This window comes from Heloderma suspectum, chromosome 3 (assembly GCF_057233095.1).
Source record: "Heloderma suspectum isolate Gila_16-S chromosome 3, 16-S_ref, whole genome shotgun sequence".
NCBI classification, from domain to species: Eukaryota; Metazoa; Chordata; class Lepidosauria; order Squamata; family Helodermatidae; genus Heloderma; species Heloderma suspectum.
This window is the reverse complement of record NC_139460.1, coordinates 163,776,500-163,800,649: the sequence shown is the minus strand read 5'-3', so window position 1 is coordinate 163,800,649 and position 24,150 is coordinate 163,776,500.

Genomic DNA, 24,150 nt, shown 5'->3' with positions numbered 1-24,150 from the left:
ATGAGTAGAAATTTTTGGCTCGCAGTCTGTTTGGCTGGGGCTGTGGGTTTTTTTTTGCCTACTTCACACTGTAAGTGGGGAGGGTGTGTCCACTAGGTTCAATTTGGCCTTATTTGCTGGTCAGGTTATCCGGTCACATTTTCAGGTTGGCTGTCAGGGATGGGCAATGGGAGGAGAACAGGGATGGTTAGCATCCAAGGGCTCTGTTTTGGTGACAGGTGATGCCTGAGGCCTCCACTCTGGGTTTTGTGGCCCATCAGGGGATAAGGGTTACCTGTGAGGCCAACTCACCTCACCCACCTGGTGTTTTGCAGCCCAGGAGGGGGTGATAGAAGAAGGCCTACCTAACCCAAAAGTGGTATTCTTGGGGGTGGCAATCTCTTTGACGCCACTTAGCAGGCGTTGAATGTTTCACCCAATATAGTGCCTAGCTAGTGGCTGGCACAGATTAGTTGCCCATCCAGGTCTCCCCCTTTGCAGATCGATCAATAAATGTGGCTCAATTTGATACCAATCACTTGTGTCTTTTTTTATTTCCATCTTTACACTCACAATAGTATACAGACAACACAACTGCCTTTTGCAGTAGTAGTCATGTGTATATCTTAAGTCCAGTTCCAGCCTGTGACTCTGTTACTTATATTGGTGGTCCACTTCTTTCTTACTACAGATATGATTTTGCCAGGTCAAAACTAGGGACATATGAGAAATTTCTTTCAATTAGTTTTTGATCAGGATTGACCCCATTTGCACCTTCCGGACCAAACACAAACTTGGATGCAATTGGCAGTCAAAGTCCATACATTTCCGAGCTTGCAGTGTGGTTCACTGACCGCAAAAAAATGTGTTTGACAGCATGTGTACATTTGAAAAATGTGCATGAAAAAATGTGTACTTTTGAAATGTGCACAAATATGCTGTATTCAATGGGAGAAGATTGTGCATATTTCAAAGATATGCATAATTGATGTGTACAGTTGGAAAAATATGCACAGATTTTCATGCAAAAAGGGGGGGGGAAAGCTCATAATCTGATATAGGCTCAAGTTGGAACAAGATTCCAGATGGAATCCAGAAAACTTTGGCGAGCTCAAATTTTGCTGATTCAGACACCCCAAAGCTTTTCAAAGTCTTGATTGATTTTCAGTGGCATGTTATCTTTCATAGTCCCAGTCATACACTCCTGACATGCTTAATGGTGAGAAACACACATTCAGTGAACATAAACTGGACCTCGGCATGGTAAATGTGCCCCCAAAGTCACCCAAGATGTAACAAGTGCGGAGCATTAGAATAATTTTCCAGCACAGTCTCCTATTATACACAGGTCCCATTAAAACTTTATTATATCATCAATAGCTCTTACTGCTGGCAGCATTAACATCCACACACATTTTTAATTGTTACTTCCAATTTCTGGGAATGGCTTTGGCAACAAGCCCCCTGATTATGACCATATTAGATGTATATTTGAATGGCTTTATTGATTAAATGAGTAGCTTATGACTTAATGTTACAGGGGCTGACCTGGATGGAACTCTGTTTGCTAGAACTGCCAGCAATTCCTAACCTCCAGAATTCTGGAATACTTAATTTTGGGTGTAGAGGGATGAGGTCTGCATCCACAGATTCATTTCAAATTGGAATCCCACTTGGTCTGGACCTAGGTCAGAACAGTTCCCAAATGAATCCAGATCAAGCCTTTAGAAGCCGACAGGCCTTGGTGTATAAGGATGACCTGCTGCACTGTTCAGGCTATGAATGGAATACCCAACACAATGAGGATAAGGATGGCTGACATGGGGAAATCCAGTCCTTTGGGGGCTCATTAGATTTCCTGGAGCTCCTGGCTTGGCTTGCATTTGCAAGCTAAGCCATAGGCTTTTTCCCAATATCCAGGAACTTTCTCAGAGTTGGTTTTTTTAAAAAAAATAAAAAATAAAATTGCCTTTTATGCAAATTGCAGGCACAACTAGTATATCTCATGCAAATGTTGGCCATAATTTGCACAAATTGCAGTCGTAATATGCTTGATTTTGCACAAACTCAGCATATTACAACCACAATCTATGCAAATTATGCACATTACAGCTGAAATATGTGTAACTTATGCAAATTGGGGCTGCAGTTTGCATAAATGGCAATTTTAAGAACCTCCCTCCCCTGAAAATCTGCAAGCTGGCCTGACTTGATACAGATGGAGCTGGACCAGCTCATGGGTAAGCAAGCTGGAGTCCATGGGGCTGAGCTGTGGAAAAGCTTGGCGATCTTCACTCCCTGGACAAATACCTCCAACATCCCTACCAGAGGAGGGTTTCCCAATAGAAAAGTTGCATAACAGGGAAACTATCAGACTGAACTCTTCTCCAAAATATGTTAGTTTTTTACGTAGAAGAAGATTTTAGTTTATTAAAGGATATTCAAGCATATAGAAGTCCACCAATAGCCTAAAGTGAAATATATGCAGGAAAAAGATGTATTACTTGATTCAGCTAATTGTGTCAACTTGCTCGGAGTTAATGAAATGAAGACAGTGACCTGCCATTCTTTTTCATATGGACCTTACATTAACATCTGGTTGACAAATGATGTCATTGGTCCAAGTCTCGCCACTCCTCTGTCAAGGCCAGAACAGCAGATTCAGTATATTGTGTGCTGTGTTTGACATAAAACACTTGGGCTGCAAGTTCTAATCCAGCATTCTGCCATGCTGAGAGACACCACCTAGGAGCAGTACCTCTTAAAAAAAAAAAAAAAGTTGACCTGGAAAGTGTGGATCCTTGTGCTTGGAACAGGAACCATGGGTTCTAAGATTCTGCCATGGGAATGGGCGGGGGGGTGTCTAAAAATGGGAACCTTTCACTCAGTAGCAGAAGACATGTTTTCCATGAATAATGTCCCAGGTGCTCAGTCCCCAGCATCTCTACCTAGGGGGTTTCAGGTAGCAAGGCTGGATCTTTGAAGGTCTACTGTCAGTCAAGGTAGACCATTCTTCCCCAACCTAATGCCCTCCAGATGTGCTGGACTTTAACCCTATCATCCCCAGCCAGCATGGTCCTGAGTTTGAAAAGCACCTTTCCTGAGTAAAGATGTGAAGAACAGGGCTGCTGTCCAGTGAAGGCATTGGTGGGCAGGTGCCAAGGTCCACACTTCAATAGAGGGTCCATTCTTGACTACCAGAGCTCCCAGTCCTGTGCCATTCCTTTTGCTACTGCCAGTGTCTCCCTCTGGGCCAGAGACAGAGCAGAAGCCATTTAGAAAAACATGGAGAAAGATCAGCAGCAATGGCTTCCTGCCTACACATTTGATATTTCCCTCTGGGCAGCAGTGGAGACAGAGCCCAGAGGCAAACTGAGAGCCAAAGAGCAATGTCAGGGAAGAGGAGAGGAACCCACTAAGGACATCTTGCCCAGCCCCACCCCCCACCCCCACAGAGCTGGCACTGGTAAAAAAGACTAGCTTCATATATTCAGTTGCTGCCTCCATCATATTAGAAACTGGATGCCAGACACAAAGGGAAAGCCACACATAAGAACACATGAGTCTACCTTATACGAGGTCAGACTATATGTTTGTCTGCCCCAGTACTGTCTACTCTGGCTGGTAGTGGCCCTCCAGTGGTCTTTCCCATCACTTGCTACTTGATCCTTTGAAACTGAGGTACCAGAGATTGAACCTCAGACCTTCAGCATGGAAAGCACATGCTCTACCACTGAGCTATGTCCCCTCTCCGGATTTCTCATCCACACACCAGTAATTCTCAGACTGCTTATTCATTCATATTCCCTTTGAAGAATATATCTGTAGGACAACATCACCAGGTAATGCTGCTTATCTTTTGAGGAATGAGAGAGCAGTTAGCTAACACAGCAATGTTATTCACTCCACATTTGCATGGCCCCAAAGCGTTTATTCCAAGTGCTAATTCATAGATGTCAACAGCATTGTTACAGATCAAAGAACTTTGCTGGAGAGAGAAAATATTTAATGTCTCACTTTCCTGCCAATTAATCTTTAAAAACCTTGGCTAATTATTACTCTTTTCCTTTGACTTCTCCATTCACAGGAATAGTCAGAGATGATAATGAGCAGAGATTAATTAAAGTAATGGGAGAGATTGACTTCTGCTAACAGCTGCTGGGATTTCAGATGTGCACAGCTGTAATTCAGACCCAAGCATAGTGTGATCAAGGTGTGGCCCTCCCCTGGGCATGAACAAGCCATCTCAAATAGATTAAAAATACATGTTAGATTTAAGAATTGAAACACAGGTTTTAATTCTTAAGTCAAATGTAGCCACCACTTTTTCTTATAATGAAATGGAGATTTAATTGGTTTGCAGTAGTTAAGCTAGCCAGTTCTAACCCTACCTTGGCCTCCAGTTCAGCATTCTTCCTCTACTCTGAGACTCAGAACCAACCAAACAAAAATATCTTGGATATATGTAATAGGCCATGAAGTTTAAAGTGTAAAACAGGTACTGACCCATGTGAGAAGTTACTGGTAAAAACTGGTATGAGTTAAGAATAACTGAGGACCTTTCAAGATACCTCTGCATTCCACTCTCTCATTGGTCAGATTAAGGATTGGTGAGAAATTCATTGCAGTTTGTATTTTTTATCAGAACTTACTCAATTTGCACCTCCTGGAACCAAAATCAGACCCAAATGTTATCTGTGGTCTGAAGTCTGTACATTTCCAAGCTTGTGATGCAAGTCATGCAACAACAACAACAAATGTGTTCAAAAACACATACATTTGAAAATGTGCATGAAAAATGCATGCATTTGAAAAATGTATACAAACATGTTTTATAACAAATGGGATAAAAATGTATATATTTCAAAACGTGCACAAAAATGCACATGAATTATGTGACCCCCTCCCCCCAACAAGACTTACAATTTGATATGGACATCTGTTGGAAGAAGCTTCAAAGCAGAAATTTGAGAATTCAACAAACTCAAGTTTCACTGATTCACACATACCTAGGTCACATAGACTGAACAATGTCTCTCTTTTTCAGCACCCTTCTTGAACATTTGACCATTTCAATTATATTTTGAATGGCTTTGTCTCTAGGTCACATTCATGTTTTCCTCAGAACTTGAGAAATGCCCAGTTTTGTCTGAGTTTTGGAACTCACTCCCACAAGATATGGTGATAGCCAGTAACTTAACTGACTTTCATAAAGGCTTGTTCAGAGGCAGTACCTGGGGAAAACAAAAATTGTAGGGGAACATAATCTTATTCATGCTCTGATTGTGAGCTTTCAATGGCAGATGGTGTAATGGCCCCAGGCCTGTAACCAAGTCACCAGTAGTTTTAGAGGGGCCTAGAGATCCATAATACTATCTGCTTTGGTTCATTATTAGTGCAATTCTCTTGCTAGTGGGCCTCTTGGCTGGTAAGATGAGTCAAAGGTTGATATCACGGCCTCGGTACATTCCATGCTAATGAGCTCTGAACCGTTTATCTTATCAGGGCCTAGGATGCGCCTGAGAAGTGTTTATGCTAAGCTACAGGTGTCTGTGCTGGGAAAATTCTGATTGTTTTCCTTCTGAACAAGCACTGTTAGTCTATGCTGGGAAAGTTGCAAATGAATGCTAATTAACACTTGCTGCTGTCATGCTGCCTCACTGCTAACATGCATGGGATAAAACCCATTTTACCCCTTGGCTCTGGGTTCAGAGAAGCTGTCTAATCCAACCACTGGGTATGCCTGTGCACTGTAAGTACTCAATAAAGTCTCCTTGTAAGAACCTGGATCTGGCTTATCACTTTCTCAGCACCTCCAAACCTTAGCAGCCCACAGCCGGGGCATAAACTGGCTGCTGTTGGAAATAGAATGCTTTACTAGTGACTTGATCCAGCAAGGCAATTCTTATGTTCATGTTTTCTATGTGAGTGGTGGTGATGGATTTTTTCATACATCTACCTCTCCATGTTATGTGTGAAAAGTTTTCAGTGTCAGTAAGAAAAACTTAAATCAGGCCAACTCTACATGACACTTTAAAGTTTGTTAAACATCTTGTTAATGGCTCTCTTCAAATTGTTTTTTAAAATTCCAACTAAGTGGTCAAGGACAGGATCCTGCAGATGTTTGCTAGCACTGCCACTGCCTTGTTAACCAAATGAACCACTCACTCTATGAACAAGATCAATAGAATTTCAATTTCCTATGAAAAAGTCCTCAGTGTCATCAAATTCCCTGCTACAAGGTCTTCAGTATAACAAGCAGGGCTTGAACTTCAGAAAGAACGGTAGCCTTTTAAAAACTCCTTCACAGAAACAGGCAATTAATTAACTGGAGAGCTTTGGAAGGAAGGCTAATTACCCACCTTAGGAACAACACTGAAAACATTGTGTCTTTAAGGCCAGAACAGGAATTGCCTGCCTTAGCTTCAGTTTAGCTCTTGGTCCAGTAACTGCAATATTCTATATAATGACAGCCTGGGGAAGGTAGGTACATAGATATTTCTAACAATAGCCTACAATTCGTGAAGATTTGTCCTTCAGTGCAACTATCTTGCAGAAACATTGCTCTCTGAGGTATCAAAATATACCAAAAAAGAAGTGAAAACAAAGCAAAGTGTAGCCATTCAAGAGTTTACAAGTTTTGTACATAGGGCATCATCTTGACTAGAACCTCCATGATTGATTCTTGTACCTCTGATACAAGAACATAAGCATTATCTTGTAGGGCCTCAGGCTGCACAAGAGGTAGTATAGTTAAATTGTTCCTGGAATATATCACATCAGACCACAGATGGGCTATATATGCTTAAATATATATTTAAGCATATAAATATATCCCTCATCTCCCCCCCCCCACACACACACACATGAAAAAGAAAAGACTCTGGGACATGAAAGACTCGCATATTGGGGAGCATCCCACCAAGAGCTGAACCACATGATTTACCTGGAATGTTCTTGACTCTGTAGTCCAGAACATTCAGGACTAAATCCCTAGTCCAGAAAGTTCAAGGTCCGGCCCATGCAAAGTATTTGCAGATGGGAATGTGCAGAGACATTGTGGAGACTCTCCATGATTAACCCAGCTCAGGTTGCAAGCAGCTAACAACCTGTTCTGCTCCCCCTACATCGAACATGGGAAATGTTTTTCATCAGCTTCCGCTTGGGACTTACAATGTCTAAATTGGCCCAACATAGCTATTGAATTTTCATCTACAATGACATTTGAAGCAAATTTGGGGGTCTCCTTCTCCAGTAAAATATCTGAGGAACAACTTATATAAATAGCAAAATGGAAGATTGATTCCATGCAGAATCACAACGAAAGCCAAATTCTACTAACAAAATGTATCTGTGAAGTTCCACACATTTCCAAATGTCCCATAGGTAAGATGGAGCAGTCCAATACCAGAAAGTAAAATCAGGGCGAGAAACCTGCTTCTTGTCTCTCAGATGACTTTTTGGTAATGGGCTGAATCTATCAGTATTTCTCCCAGATCTGACCCAAATAGATGGAGAGGTGCATGAGTGCACCTGTTCCCCCTGCCCACTTGGCATTGCTGCCTTGCCTCTGGCATCCCCAGATGTCTTAACATTTGAATACATGAGGAAAACAAGAGTCACAATTTGTGAACAGCATCAAAGATGGGCAGACTGGTCTTTCCTGATCCACTTTATTTTTACTAGCATTTCCATGGTCTACCGGTGTATTTTAAATGTAGAAAGCAGGGGTACACCTTTTAGATATCTTCAAAGTTGGGGCATAACTAATCTGTGTTAAGTGATCTATGTACTTAAGAAATCCTCTGCTGAATGAGACCAAGGTCACCTCATCAGCAAATTTAGAAGAATCACAGCCACCAGCAGGTACTAGGTGATTCACTGGAAATTGGCCAGGAGTCCACTAGGAGACCATGCCTTACTTCCTGCCTCCCCAGAACAATGGCACTTGCCACAATAATAAAGACCCAGGCTGTTCCTTTAGCATTGTTAAGAGAATAGAAATGCACAGACTCTCTATATAATTAGCACAACCCTTTTCATACAGCGTATCAAAAGGGCATTATTGTAGCATATTCGCATTGAATGAAAGGAGAAATGTGGATGAATGGATTGTGCATTCTTTTCCCTTTGGAGATAAAACTATGAAATCTCTGTGTATTATGTCAGAGGAATGTTCAAAGAGCACAATATGGGTAATTCTATTAATATGTCCTTAGTAATCGCCTCAGAGGGAACAGGTGATGGCGAATAGGTTTTTCAGAGTGCCTTTTTCTATAGTCACTGTCTGCACATGGTGATAATTGATTCATCATCTTAAGACAGTCTCTCTTCTCACTGCCACTATAGATTAAAGACTCTCCTATTGAAAATGGCCAAGAAAAAACTAGTAGTTGGGTTTAAGAAAGTTGCCATTGTGAATACTGGGCACAGCACTGAGCAATATAAAAGTATCAGGGACCCAACTGGGCATTATTATTATTGTTATAGCCTTACGGAATATCCTGGGCATGATTTACCTCAGGTGAAATACATTTCTTGTGGATTTGGATAATGGACAGAACTTCTATCCTACATCACCATTTTATTTAGAGCCCCTTTTATGTGTTACTCCCCCATCCGACCCATAGATTTGTCGCTGTAGTAACATTTGAAAGCCTCTTGACAAGCAGGTGGGCCTGCTTGTATGGATCCTTCCCATCTGATTGTTAACAAGTGACTTTCAAATAACAGTAGTGAGGGAGGAAGGCACAGGAAATTGGCTCTGCAACTATTGTTGTGGTAAACTTTGAAGAGGCCTATAGAGGACAAAATGTTAGATAATCATGTTTGAGTGATGCCATCAGCTCAGGACTCTAGGACAGAAGTCCAGGGGCCCACTCCACAGAATGAACGGTGTGGGGGGTGGAATGCGGTTGGACTAGGGATGCTGGAGAAATCTGCTGTGGACCCAAATGAGGCCAAATTCCAGGGAATCCAACCTCTGCCTTACCTGGTGCATCTGCTGTAGCTCATGGGGCATCTCTCTATCTGTCTAAAAGGCACGATAATGGTGGCTGTCATTAGCCTATTGCAGGAAAATTGCAGCCATAAATTGTGTAGTTCATGGCATTTGAGGCAGTAAAGCACTTCCTTCTAGGTAAATTGCAGCCTTTTACATCACAATTTACCTAGAAAGAAGTGCTTTATGGCTGCAAATGCCATAAACTACTCAGTTTACAAATGTAATTTTCCCACGATAGGCTAATGGTGGCTTCCATTAGCCTACTGTGCCATTTAGGCAGGTGGAGAGCCACCCCAAGAGCTATGGTGGATGCGCCAGGGTCTGGGGAAATCTGTGGGAACGTAAGTGGTCTGGATTTCCCTGTGGCAGCCCCCCCTCCCCCGGATTGGACACTGGGGGAGGGGATTGCCCATCTCTAAGCAGGACTGGCTTGCCATGCTGCCCAGTTGGGTAAATGAAGTAATACATAAACAATCCCCCATAAATCCAATAACTCCATAGTAGGAATGAAGGCTTCAGTCTAACTCTGAACATCCCCCAAATGGGGGACTCAACAACATCTAGCCCTTGTAGCTGGATTATATGGTTAAAAGTATGTGGGCAATGCCTGTTGAAACCCCAGAGGTCTGAGGTGGCTGAATAAGATTTCAAGTGTTCAGACATCCTTACCTTCCCTGTCACTAGCAGAAAAAGAATTAATAATGCAAAATAATACTAGTGTAGAATCATGCACAAAGCTATCATTCAGGTTGCAGAATTCCCTTTTAGTAGTGGCAGAACCTGGATGAGGAGTGAGCACAGACACCCACATCCTTAACCAGTTCAGTGACCTGTCTATCTAGGTGTACATTGCTCTGCCACACCCAAGCTGTTGCTACTACTGCTCAAATCTCCCCAGTTGCCATATTGGTAAGGAAATTGGCTTGTCTACCCAGAAATAGTTGTGTTCACTGTTTATTTTTTAGGGCTGTGCACTGCTTCAGTTCTGCATCTGAATTCCAAACCAAAGCGGGGTGATTCGGATCAAATTGGTCTGGAACTGAATCAGATTTGGATTGGATCCAGATTGGTCTTAATTGGGTTGGATCGATCCAAATGGATTCGGATCAATTCAGACTGATCTAGATGATTCTGAAGCCCAGACTGCCTGTCTGGGACTATTTGTTTAAGATTAGGGAAGGGGAGAGGAGGAGTTGGGAGCGGGGAGCTGAGCCTTGGCAAGTGATATCTCTAGCTGCCAATAGGGCTGAACTTTTAACCCAGCAGTCTCCAATCACTCCTGGAGGAGGGGTTGTATACAACAGGAGATTCTGTGTTCGTTTTCCAGTGTGAGAGGGAGTTGGTAGAAGTGTAGGAGGAGAGTTCTTTATTGCTGAGTGTTTGTTGGATTGTACTAGTGCAGCTTTACTTGATTGTTCTTCACAGTACCCAGCCCTTCTCAGTTCAATTTCTTGGTCTTCCCTTTCCCTTAAATTAGGGATGTCAGAGAATTCCGCCACAGATCTCGGTGAGGCCGAATGCCAGTGCATTCGGCCCCCTGAACTCCATGGCAGAATGGTCTGCCCCCTCGACCCCCTGCGGATCCCCCCGGGATGAGACTTACCTGGGGCGGATGTTCCGGGCAGCGGCGGCGGCAGCGGCGGCGGTAGCTGGCCTTCTGACCGGCTGCCGCCACCGCCATTTGCAGTCTTGTGGGGGGGGGGTTGTTTGTTTTTTACAAGATGTGATAGGCTACGTAAAGATTTATGTAGCCTATCATAGCTGGGTAAAAAACAAATAAACCTGCCTACACAAATGGCGACGGCTACGGCCGCCGCCATTTGCGTTCCTTATTTTTGGCCGTCTTAGTCTACATAAATATTTAAATAAAGGGGAACGCAAATAGCATAGCGGGCGCTATATGCATCCCTTTTTGATTTGCCATTTTAGCCTACATAAATAGTTTTTTTTTTCCCCAGAGCTCTCCGCGGCCGGAAATCCGGCTGCGGACGGCTCCGGCCTGAGATGGGCCTGGCCGGCTACTCCGCGGAGCTGCCATGGAGCACAGCTGGCCTTGGAGGATTCCGGGGGGGAGGAACGGATTGCCTCCCCCCCTGTTGAGGATTCTGGGGGGAGGGACGGAACACTTCCCCCCCACCATCAACATAATCCGCGGAAAGGTAAGTGACTTTCATACATCCCTACCTTAAATCCTTCTTCTAGATTCTTTAAAAACAAACAAAAATATTTTAAAAACTTTCTCTTCTAGTTGTTAGGCTTCAGTTTGTTTCCTTGCTTTGTTTCCTGCTTGTTCTTTTTTCTTGTCGTTTTCCCAAGGCATAGTCTGAAGGCACATGAGGCAGCCACTGTGATGAAGCTAAGCAGGTCTGGGTCTGGTCAGTGCTTGGAGGGGAGACCACCTGGGAACCACATGTAGCCCCCTTGAGTTCCATGATGGAAGAAAGGTGGGATATAATTGTAATAAATAAATGAATAAAAAATGGCTCCCCCCTCCACCCTTCTCACTTACTGTTCTTTCCCTTCCAATAATTCAGCTCATCATCTATATTTTTATTTTTTTAAACCACCAACAACAACAACAGCAAAAACCCTTCTATCTACTCTTAGGCTTTAGATAAATAGTTAGTGTTACTCCCCTCCCCCCCACCCCTAGCTTGTGTAGGTTCTTTCTTTCTTTCTTTCTTTCTTTCTTTCTTTCTGTATCTGCTTTTCTTTTGGTCTTGTGTGTGTGTGTGCTGTGTGAGTGCAGTATACACAATATTGTGTACAAGCAGACAATGTGTGGGTAAAGCAGTACACTAATACACAGTGTAATATAGAGCTGTGCACAAATGGCCTCTCAAAAATTCTCCACCTTATTTGTGGGCAGAGAAATTTGGGAGACAATTTCACTGAATTCCTCCAGGGGAAGGAGAAGTTCTCAACAGTCTCTCAGAGGTAGGGCTCCCCATTGACAGGGCTTGTAGCACAGCTTCTTTCATTTCTGGTCAGGGTTTGGGGTTTTTTTGTGCTGCAACAACATCATCTGTGTTGGCAGGCTGGCCCCCATTTTGCATCCACCAGGTTGCAGGTGTGGGGGGGCAGTGTTGTGTCAAGTCCCAAGGATGAGGTGGAGCCAGTGCTTTGCCAAAATCTGTCCTCCAATTTCCAGAAAGTAGTCTTCCCCCATGAAAGGGGCTTCCATTGTTCTGCCTCATTCTCAGGACACTCTATAATTTATGTTGAATTTCTTTTGGTAGTGTTCTTGAGCTGACCTAATCACAGTGACCTAGGCTGCCTGCACTTCCTGATCTGAAAAAGCCCCATGGGAGGAATTAGCTCATATGTCTTCCACTTGGCTTCAGTTGAAGTGTAGGGAGCTGAGGAGGCTACAGGTTGCCAAAGAGATGATTGCACAATGAAATACAGGACACTTGTGCTCATTCCTCAGCCACGACCTAAGTAAGGTGCGCACAAGAAACCCAAACCCAACCCTTAAGAAGTTCTCCAAAATTTCTTCAGTATTGAGTTTCTTTTCAAAAGCCATTCCTCTTCTATCAAATTGAATGAGAATGGTTGAAAACATGTGGGAGAATTTTTTGGCACAGCACTAGTGTAATATATACTGTGGGGCAAAGCCCTATTCAGTACCTAATATGAAGCATCTTAGAGGTACCAACACCCATGGTGCTGCTCTTGGCAGTGTCAGAGATGGGCATGGGTGAGGTGCTGGTGGGACCAGCAGCACCGGTAGCCAGGCTGGCTCACCCCCAGTCCAGATGGTGCCCCCTGTTCTTGGGCAGTGGCAGCAGCAACTGGAGCCCAGTCAGAGCAGTGCCTGGAGGTCACTGTTTGAGGAGGCAGGTGCTGGCAGCAGCAGTGGCCTGGAAGGAGGAGCTTCTCCTCCTTCTGTAGGGGGAGAGGGGAGCCCACTGATGGACGTCACATCTCAGTGTGGTGGAGGGTCAGGAGGAGGAGATCCTTAGGCCCTAGGGGTGTGGGCCCACATGGTGTCCTCCTTGCTGCTGCTGTCCTCCTCCGTTTGCCAGCTTCTGCCACCCATGCTGCATTGCATGGTTCCTCCACTGCCAGAGGGACCATGCCAGCTTTGAACATGCCCACCTGAGTGGTGGCTGGCTAGTACTGCTGGTGGCTATGACTTAGCTCCCTGTAAGATGGCCCTTATTTATTTATTTATTTTTTAAAAAACCCACTGGGGGAACTTTTACTGGTGGCAGAAGCCACTGGACCTATCTGTGAAACTTGGCAGGGTTGTCAACTACCTCTGAAGGGGCTACCACTATGTCCCCAAAGTTCACGTCCTCATATTAAAAAAAGAAAGAAGTTACACCTACTCACTTTTGCTGATTTTCCAAGACACTTTTCCTGTTGCTTGTTTTCCCTTGTTTACATAAAATGACCATAAGAAAAATATGATCAGGCTAGGCTATATGCATTTTTAAAAAAATAAAATGCTTCATCTCTTACCCTTCCTTTACAAATGGGGAAAAGAGCTGTCAGAATGATCAGGGGGCTGAAACAACTCCTCAGTAAGGAAAGGCTTCAATGTTGGGGCTATTTAATTTAGGAAAAAAGCAAATGGGGGGAGGTTTATAAAATTATATGAAGTAGAGACAGTAGAGTAGTGCAATAAATAAGCTCCACTGAATTCAGTGTGACTTACTCCCAAGTAATGTGTGCTGCAGCCAAAGAGAGGTTTAATTTTTTTTCTTCCCTTAATGAGAAGAGCCTCAGGTCATCCAGTGATGCTGAATATGGCAGATTCAGGACAGACAAAAGGGAAGTACTAGGGGAGAGCAGTTACTTTGCACTTCAAAAAAACCTACACCAGAAATTATGGATAGTGATCCCCTAATTGTCACCTTAAATACCTTCTGATTCAGCTCTCTAACCCACCGTGTTGCTTGACAGGGTTGTGGGGGGGGGGTACTTTTTTAACCTTTTTTTTTAGTTTTTGAGAAAAGGAAACTTTATGCATAGCTAGTACAAAAGCCACTGGACCTAACTGTCTGAAATTTGGCAAGGTCAGTCAGCTCCATAGGGGCTGCCACATCCCCAAATTCCATGGAAGCACAAAAAAATTATAGCTCTTTGCTTTGACAGATTTTCTTGAAAAAAGCCAGTTTTACCCGTGGCCACCATAAAAACTACTGGACCTATTGATCTGAAACTTGGCAGGTTTAATCACCTCCATAGGGACTGACAGGTCTCCAAATTTCATGCATTTATCATAAAAACTAAAAAAAAAAAAAGTTATGGCCATTTCCTTTTTTAATGTAAGTCAATGGGTAAAATCTAAATAATTCTGATTTCTGAATCTTGATTCAGATCTGGAGTCCGAATCAGGTCGGATTGGGTCAGAATCCATCCAAGGCAGTTCAGAGCCCAATCCAAAGCCCCAAATTGGCCTTCAAAATTGGTCTGTGCACAGCCCTATTATTTATGTATTAAACTTCTATACTGCCCAACTGGCATCTGTCATTAAAAAAATGAGAACAACAATAAAGTGACAATAATTACAAGGACGACATCAAAATATTACAATCTTAAAGCATTAAAGATATTAAACAGCCAGCAGTACTCAATAATCAGAGCAACATAGTAAAGATTAATTGCCTGCTAGAAGAGGAAGGTTGTGACCTGGCATCTAAATGTATACAGTGCAGACACTAGGCAGATCTCTCTGGGAAGGGCATTACACAGAGAAGGGGGGCACCTCAGAGAAGGTCCCATTATATCATTGTGGGTGGCAGCATCCAGAGAAGAGCTTCCTAAGACAAATTAACAATTGTTGTTGCCTACTTTTCCTTCTCGTTTCAAATAGGAAAAGGACTGAGCAGGTTGGAATACAAGGATATGGTACACATTCAAAGAGAGAGCAAAAACAAGCCAATCCTATGTGAATTTACACATTTAGGGGACTGTTCTCTGCCGCTTCTGTCCTTCCACCTTCCCTTTTAACGGAGGAAGGAGACGATAAGAAGGGCCTTGTTGATTCAAATCAAAAGTTTATATAGTATTGTATTCTGATTTCCAGTGTCCAACCAGATACCTCTAAAAGTGATTCTAGTGAGACCCAAATCCATACCTTTGAATACATTAAGAGGGCATCCTAGAAGAGTGGCCCTTGGAATCTCACATATTCTCCAATGTGCCACAAAGTTTACCCATAGAAAGGGCAGAGAGGCCTGCACCAGCTCGGAGAGGCTGTTAGCAAAGTTCATTTTCCTCTCACCTCCCATTTCTGATGAGCCACCCTCCTTATAAGAACTGGGCAGAAAGATAGGAGGGGACAGAGCCTGATGATTTACAAATGTGATCACAAGGAAACATAACCTGACCATATTTAAAGTTTTTCAGGGAGGTCCTTCCAAAAGTATATTGCAATACTGAAGGAGCAGCGTCCCTGGGGAAAAGAGGCAAGGTTCTATTTGCCTTTCCTTTTCAATGAATATAGGCTGTGAATGTGAGAATTGCAATGGGTGTGGGGAGTGCACAGCTTTTAAGCAGCAACATAAATAAGAGAAGGATTCCTGAAACACCACAGTGTTTGTCTTTTTTTTATAAGTGTTCACATGAATATGTAAAAATGGTCTCCATATATGCACAAACATGGTCCTTGACTGATATTTATTGCGAACCACAGCAAGGAGATCACCATTAGACACAGACCGCAAAACGCAAGGACCGTTTTCTCTCCGTAATGCTTTAAGTGGATGCTGCTGAGAAAATTTGCAGTGGTGTTTTTCAAGGAATAATAAATGGAAGTATTTTTAGTGCTCCTATAAATAGTCACTTCCCTACTAAACTTTGCTTTGTTTTGCTTCTGCCTGCTACTCAGAATGGGCCCCTAGGGACATGGAACTATCAGTCACAAGTGTGGCAGTATGGCAGCCAGAACAGAGGCAGATGTACAAATCTATCATGCTCCATGTGAGCACTGTGCTTAATTCTTCATAGGACTGCTGGTATTTTCACCAGACAAAGCGCCTGACAGAAACCCTTACAGTGCTGGGCTCAGTTCTTCTATCATGGCTTTATATTTCTTTACTGCGATTGTAGTCTTCTCTTCACATATTACTCAACATGATCCAGCTCTTTTAAGTCCAGTCAATTTCAATGGGCGTGATTTAAGCATCTTCTTCTAACTTACTCACTGAATTCAATAGGATTCAAAAGTATTTACCTTTGGCTGGATCATGCCCATTTCATTTATTTAGTTAATACTGACATGAAGCATCTTCTCCAGCACAGTCTACTCTGGAAGAGAATCCCATGGGGAGTTAATTGCCCCAGCTAGTTCTTAGATGGGAGTTAATTGCCCCAGCTAGTTCTTAGATGGGAGTTAATTGCCCCAGCTAGTTCTTAGATGGGAGTTAATTGCCCCAGCTAGTTCTTAGATGGAAGTGTGTTGCGCCAGGCAAACAGGATTTTACCATTTGGGGTTCCTGAATGTAGGTCAGGGATGTACGACAATTTTGTTCCTGTTGGCAAATTATGTGAACATCTCCCATTTGTGACCTCAAACACGGGCAGAAACACAATTCTCAGGAAATGTTTGCAATTTTCCAAACTTGCATTTGCGTTCAAAAGCATGCATATGCACAACTGCACACTTCCTAAAATGTGCATTTGCCCATATGCACAAATCCCCCCTCCCATCTGCATTTTCACAATTTAGTCTATGAGGGGAAAACACGCATTTTCAATTAGTGGAATTTTTAATTTTTATCAAATGGGTGGAAATGTGTACTTTTAAAAATGGGCATTTTTTTCCCCCAAGTGCGGGGTGGGGAGACACTCACTTTCAGGAATGCAAAGTAGGGGAAATGAGCTTTGAAGAAGAACTGAGAAAACCTCAATGAGCTCATGTTCCCTCAATGATCCCATGTTCACCCATCCCTAATATAGGCGCTCTTGCTGTGGGCCAAACAATACATTACATTAAATATGCCTTCACACTTGTGTATATGTGTTTTAAATAGTAGCATGGGGGTCCATGAATTGGATAGAGACTGCAATGCAGATGGAGGGTGTGACTAGGGATGGCTGAAACCTCCCCTGCCCACCCTGCATGTGGCTCGCTGAACCCCTGCTACTTACCCGACCCAGTGAGCAGTGCGGGGAGAGCTGCTGGACTGTCTGGGGGTTGGGGGCTCTCAGCAGCTCTCATTTTTTCTATGACCTTCTATTGTTGCTCAAGATGGGGCTCTGTATTTGTAGATCTACTGTTTGCACAGTAGATCTACACAACAGTGGAGTAAAGGTTCATTTCTATGGCTGAAATGAACCTTTACAGCCACTGTTGTGTAGATCTACTGTGCAAACAGTAGATCTATGAAAATACAGAGCCCCATCTTGTGCAAAAATGGACACTCACATGGATGCCGGGAGGGTGCAGTGAGCCCTGGCCTCCTGTGCAGGGTGGGGGGGTATACCACAGCCCTGACAGAAATCCCCACCCTAGATGTCCTTTGACTTTGGAGGAAAATGCTATCATCCCCAATAGTCAGTCAGATCTAGGAATATGCAAATCAGCAAAACTCAAGCTCGTTGAGATCTTCGTAATTCCACCTTGAAGCCTACTCTGACCAGTGTCCAGATCAGGTTGCAAGCTTTGTGTTTGTTGGTTTTTTTACATGAACTTTGTGTGTGTATTTTCATGCACATTTTCCCAAATGTCCGCCTCAGTTGGGCACACTTTTGAAATGTATGCATTTTCCCCATTAATTAAAGTGTGCTTGTGTGTATTTTTCAAAAGTGCACATTTTTTCATATGCATTTTTCAAATATACTTATTTTTCAAATGCATTTTTGTTCCACGCTGCAAGCTTGGAAATGCATGGACTTCAACTGCAGATTGCATCTGGATTTGCGTGTGGGTTGGGGAGGTACACACATCCCTGGTTAGATCAGATGCTGAACCAGACAGTCCATCAGCATTCACGAGCAGCTTTTTGGAAGGATGCTAGAAACTGCTGGGGGAGGAAGAGTGTTTGTATGTGTACACTGGGAATTTCAAGACTGTTTGGATTGTAGGCTTGTACTTTAGCATGAGGAGAGTGAGTATATTTGGCATATCGGGCCCGAACCAGCTCTAGTCATGAGCATCTAGGCTCTGGTGGATCCAAATGGGATTGTACATTTCCATGCACTTCAAAAGATGAATCCATTCAGCTCAATGTGACCCAGATGTTGCCAATGATCTCTTCCACAAGTTACTGTAACACATTTATCACACCCTGAAATCTTCCCCTGCTCTGAAGAAGAAGAAGAAGAGCTTTCCAAGCCTTATTGCAGCACATAAGATCTTTGTGTGTGGATGTGGGTGTGTGCGCACATGGATGAAAGGGTGTGTCTTATGTATGCAAATGTGCATGTTAGTTGTGGATGTTTATGACACCACTCACTTTTCATTGGGGGCACCTACCTCTGGCGTGCGACCTCCTGAAAGTTGCCTGGAAGAGAATGAGGTCCTCCAGCTGAAAAAGTTTACTCATAGCTAAACATAAATCCCCCTTAGCTGGTTATTCTGGCTTATTAACCAGCCTTCTGCCCATCAAAGGAATGGTTTGCCAGCCACATATAACACTGTTTAAAAATAAATGTCCTTCATTATGCACAATGTTTAATCCTATGAAAAATTTACTTTTCTAAATTAAACAAAAATAATTTTAAAAAGAAATCACAACACTGGATTTCTTTCCAGCATTCTTATTTCATGTACAGTACAAACACACTGTTGTATACACATTGGATTCAAAACAAAGACAACGTTTGTGTGGGAAGAAACAGGATTTGCTATAAACAAATCTGCTGTTGGCTGAAGGTTACAATATCACTAATTATAATTATTGCATGAACTCTCATAATGAGCAAAATTTCTAAGGCTCCTTTAAAGACCTATAAAATGGACTCCTGTACTCAACTTTGTTGCTAGTTGCTATCTTCTTTAGTAAGTGTTAACCTGCTGAACTGAACTTTCACTTCCCATGACTAATTTAGTCTTCCCTTGCCAAATGATCAGGAGATTTGCATCTAATGGAATTTGGCATGCTCAAAAACAACATTCGCTCTGCTGCCTGCTAATTCACACAGTTGTGCAGGAAAAGTTTTGCCGCCATTTCTTTGGAGTTGCTATCTTCTGTGGGAAGTCTGCCAAGAATTCATGGACATTTCAGCAGGATAATTTCAAAGATCTCTTTAAGGATTTTTTTTTTTAACTACCTTACGAATGAGAACTTTCCCTATCAGTGCCATTTTCAGTAGGAAATTCCTCGTTTATTGCATGGTAGAAGAAATTGCTTAGTAACATGAAGCAAATTAACTCCTACCTTTGAGGAACCAGAACAGTTATGTTCTTGATGTTAAACCTTAGTTGGCTTTCCAAAATAGCAGTGGGAAAACCTCCCAGAATTAATTACCATTGTTGCTCCATGAATTGCTACCAAAATGTTCTGCCAATTCCCTTTGGAGCAACAATATTCTTAATATTTTTCAAGTCATTTGAGGTTATCTCCAAATTGCTAAGGAAATTGTATTACTTTTCAGGATAGAAGAACTTAAGATATCCAAGTCAAAATTAATTCACAGGTATTAATGTGGGTGGAAAAAACAGCAGGCCAAAAAAGTAATGGCAGCAGACATGCTGAATTCCTGCTTGGTATCTCTCAAGTCCTAGGTTCAATGGCCACTGTGGGCTCAAATCATGACACTTATTTGGTCATGGTGGCCTACCAAGGGCAATTAGCTATAAGTACCACCATGTATGGAGGCAGAATATTGCTGGACACTGGTTGCACATGGCTGGTCCAAGGGTGGGGCATTCAGCCTTGACCCTGGGTCCATAGAAATAGGAGGGGCCCAATCAGAGTGGCAGGAGACACGAATGTTTCATTGAGGAGACAGAGAGTGTTCCAGCTTAACATATATTTTCTTCTCCCCACCAAAGGGTGGTGACTACAAAGGAGGGAGGGGACAGGAATTTGAATGGTAGATCTGGGGGTGTGGATGGCAGGGTGAGCACCAAGTGGCATGTTTGAGCACCTGCTTAGGGCCCACACCCCAGCAGGGACCCATTGACACAAGCCCTCTGAAGTTGCTCCTCCTCTTCGTCATTGCAACGTGCTTGTTCACTTGCCTCTTGCAAGATTCCAGCTCAAGTGAAATAAGTTTCCAGCTCAAGTGAAACTGGAAGACAAAACATCTAAGGCAGCCTTCTCCAACATGGTGCCCTCCAGATGTTTTGGACTTCAACTCCCATCAGCCCCAGCCAGCGTTGTCAAATGTCAGGGAAGCTGGGAGTTGAGGTCTGAAATATCTGGAGGACACTAGAATGTAGTAGGCTGATCTCAAGGAAAGCAACCACCACCACCACCTTTGGAGTAGACAAATGAAGTTTCTCAGGAAGATTTCATACATCCCTAAATGGTACTCATCTGAACTTAGATACCTCAAGAATGTTTGAGAAATGAAAAGGGCATGGCAGCAATTCTTGCATAGGTGGTAGAATGATATCCCGACTAGGGATGTCACGGGAGTCTGAGAGGTGGGTGGAGTCTGACAGACCCCCGTCCCAGCCCAGCTTCCCAGACTCCCATTTGCAGACTGCCACTACTTACCCATCCTGCTCAGTTCCCTGGGTGGCCTGGGTGATGTCAGGTGGCCTGGGGGCGCCTGATGATTGGGCGTGTGCACCTGATTCCTGAACAAGCACCCATTGTTGTGCACAACAGCAGCTTGCTATGAGGACAGGGCAGCTGCTGGGTGCTCGCTGAGCAGGTCCATGAGTGCCCCACAGTTTGGTGAGCGGGGACTGGGAGGGGGAGTGAGGGGGAGTCCGTTGGACTCCGCCACCCCCACAGACTCTTGCGACATCCTGAATTCCTGATTCAATGAACTGATTAAACAGTGGGACTGACGTGTGTGAATACAGGCATAGGATTAGGCCAGCAGAGGGGAACCTCTGGCCCACTGGCCACCCTGAGGAGTTCCCCATCCCTGCAAGCTTCTTTTGCTGTTATCTCCTGTCAGTGAGCTGTGGGACTGGGGCTTAGTCCTGAGTAGACTTGCATAGACTTGAGATGTGTTTTATATGCTTTGTGGGAAAATGCCCACATGGTTAAGAATTACATCTGGCCTTGTCCACTTTGCTTTCTCTGTCCCTGGCTCCACCATGTGCCCTTAGCCCCACTGTTAGAATGCAGTTGCTGAGACACTTCCCAAATTGAAATCTGCCCCCCAAGCCCCAAGACAAAAAAAAAAAGAAGGTTCGACACCCCTGGATTAGCCTGTAAATGTCTGTCCCATGTTATGTCAGGCCCTATCTCTACCCTGCAATGAGATATATTCTTGCAAAATGGAGCCGATAAGAAATGGACTGGCAAAGAAATGCATCAAGCAACCTCCGGCATACTAAAGGGCAATGCAATGTTGTCTTGGTATGATGCTTCTGTCTGGCTCTTCCAAGGGGGAAAAAAACACTGGCCTTTTCTGGGAATGTATGAGAATTTCATTTTCACTCACAAACTTGAGAAGACACCACATTTAAAGCCCCAGCTGTGATTGTGAGTGTGAGCACATGTCTACCAAAACTGTCCGTAAGTCACCAAATGTGTGCTCGCATTCAATTTGCACAGCTATCCCCATTCTATTTGTGCACGTTTCCTAACTTGCACAATCCCCCCCCCATTTTGCAAATTTCCCACAAATCAGCCCAGCTTTATCTTGGGAGGAAAGCTGTGCAAATTAGGAAATTTGTGCAAATTTCCTATCTGATTGCTGTTTGATTTGAGCATTTTCCCATTCACACAGGGTGAGCAGCAATTGCGAAAGGGAATCGGGGAAGTGATGGCTATGTTCAGAGAATCCTGGAGAAATCAAAAATCACTCATTTGCCCAGCTCTTTTTTTTTCCCATCCACTTAAGTGCTGCACTTGAGCTTGCTGAAGGAGCTGCATAATTTAAAAAGGAGATTCTGGATAGTTTTCCAGGATTTCAAAACCCCTCATCTCAAACCAACATCTTTCAGCAACAAGCCTCCTGATTTAGGGATGTCAGAGGAACCGGTTTGGGGAGTGGAGTTTGGGGAGTGTTCGCCGGCTCAGTCCCCCGAGACTCTGACCTGACATCTGCCATCTGACCTGACTTGGCCTGCAGCTAGTCTGGCCAGCTGGGGGATTGTCAACCTTTGCACAGTGGTGGTGGCAGCAGAGCCAACCCTGGCAGAGAGGGAATAGCAGTTGCGTGGCAGCCGGTGCTGGGTTGGTCCTGGTAGAGGGGGGGCAGTTGCCCACTGCTCCAATGGATGGTTAGGGGGAGAAAAAATCTGGGCAACTTCCTGGATTTGGGGGTGGACCTCCGGCTCATGGATCCCTTCATGGATCCCTTCATGGATCACTGCCTTGTTGTGGCGAAGGGGCTTGCGTAACTCAGTGAAGCCATAAGCTATGCCGTGCAGGGCCACCCAAGACGGACAGGTCATGGCAGAGAGTTCTGACAAAATGTGGTCCACTGGAGAAGGAAATGGCAACCCACTCCAGTATTCTTGCCAAGAAAACCCCATGGAACGTATCACAAGGCTAAAAGAGATGACGCTGGAAGATGAGCGCCTCAGGTCGGAAGGTGTCCAATATGCTACTGGGGAAGAGCAGAGGGTATTTCCAAGTAGCGCCAGAAAGAGTGAAGCGGCTGGGCCAAACCCAAAAGGACACTCAGCTGTGGATGTGTCTGGTGGTGAAAAGAAAATCCGATGCTGTAAAAACAATATTGTTTAGGAACCTGGAATGTCAGATCAATGAATCAAGGTAAGGTGGAGGTGGTCAAACAGGAGATGGCAAGATTGAACATCGACATCTTGGGAATCAGCGAACTAAAATGGACAGGCATGGGCGAATTTAATTCAGGTGACCATCATATCTACTATTGTGGGCAAGAATCCCTTAGAAGAAATGGAGTAGCACTCATAGTCAACAAAAGGGTGGGAAAAGCAGTACTGGGGTACAATCTTAAAAATGATAGAATGATCTCAGTACGAATCCAAGGCAAACCATTCAACATCACAGTAATTCAAGTCTATGCCCCAACCACTGAGGCTGAAGAAGCTGAGGTTGATCGGTTCTATGAAGACCTACAACACCTTCTAGAACTAACACCAAAAAAAGATGTCCTCTTCATCATAGGTGATTGGAATGCTAAAGTAGGAAGTCAAGAAATCACCGGGATAACAGGCAGGCATGGCCTTGGTGTACAAAATGAAGCAGGACAAAAGCTAATAGAGTTTTGCCAAGAGAACATGCTGATCATAGCAAACACTCTTTTCCAACAGCACAAGAGGCGACTCTACACATGGACGTCACCAGATGGTCAATATCGAAATCAGATTGATTATGTCCTTTGCAGCCAAAGATGGAGAACCTCCATACAGTCAGTAAAAACAAGACCTGGAGCTGACTGTGGCTCAGATCATGAGCTGCTTCTTGCAAAATTTCGGCTTAAATTGAAGAACGTCGGGAAAACCACTAAACCGTTCAGGTATGACCTAAATCATATCCCTGATGAATATACAGTGGAGGTGAGGAATAGATTTCAGGGATTAGACCTGATAGACAGAGTGCCTGAGGAACTATGGACAGAGGTCCGTAATATTGTTCAGGAGGCAGCAACTCAATCCATCCCAAAGAAAAAGAAATGCAAGAAAGCCAAGTGGCTGTCTGATGAGGCTTTACAAGTAGCTGAGGAAAGAAGGGAAGCGAAAAGCAAGGGAGAAAGGGGAAGATATATGCAACTGAATGCAGAGTTCCAGAGAATAGCAAGGAGAGACAAGAAGGCCTTCTTAAATGAACAATGCAAAGAAATCGAGGAAAACAACAGAATGGGGAAGACTAGAGATCTCTTCAAGAAAATTGGAGATCTCAAGGGAACGTTTTGTGCAAAGACGGGCATGATAAAGGACAAAGAAGGCAGGGACCTAACAGAAGCAGATGAGATTAAGAAGAGGTGGCAAGAATACACAGAAGAACTATACAGGAAAGATCTGAATGTCCCTGATAGCCATGATAGTGCGGTCACTGAACTTGAGCCGGACATCCTAGAGAGTGAAGTCAAGTGGGCCTTAGGAAGCATTAGTAACAACAAAGCTAGCGGAGATGACAGTCTTCCAGCCGAGC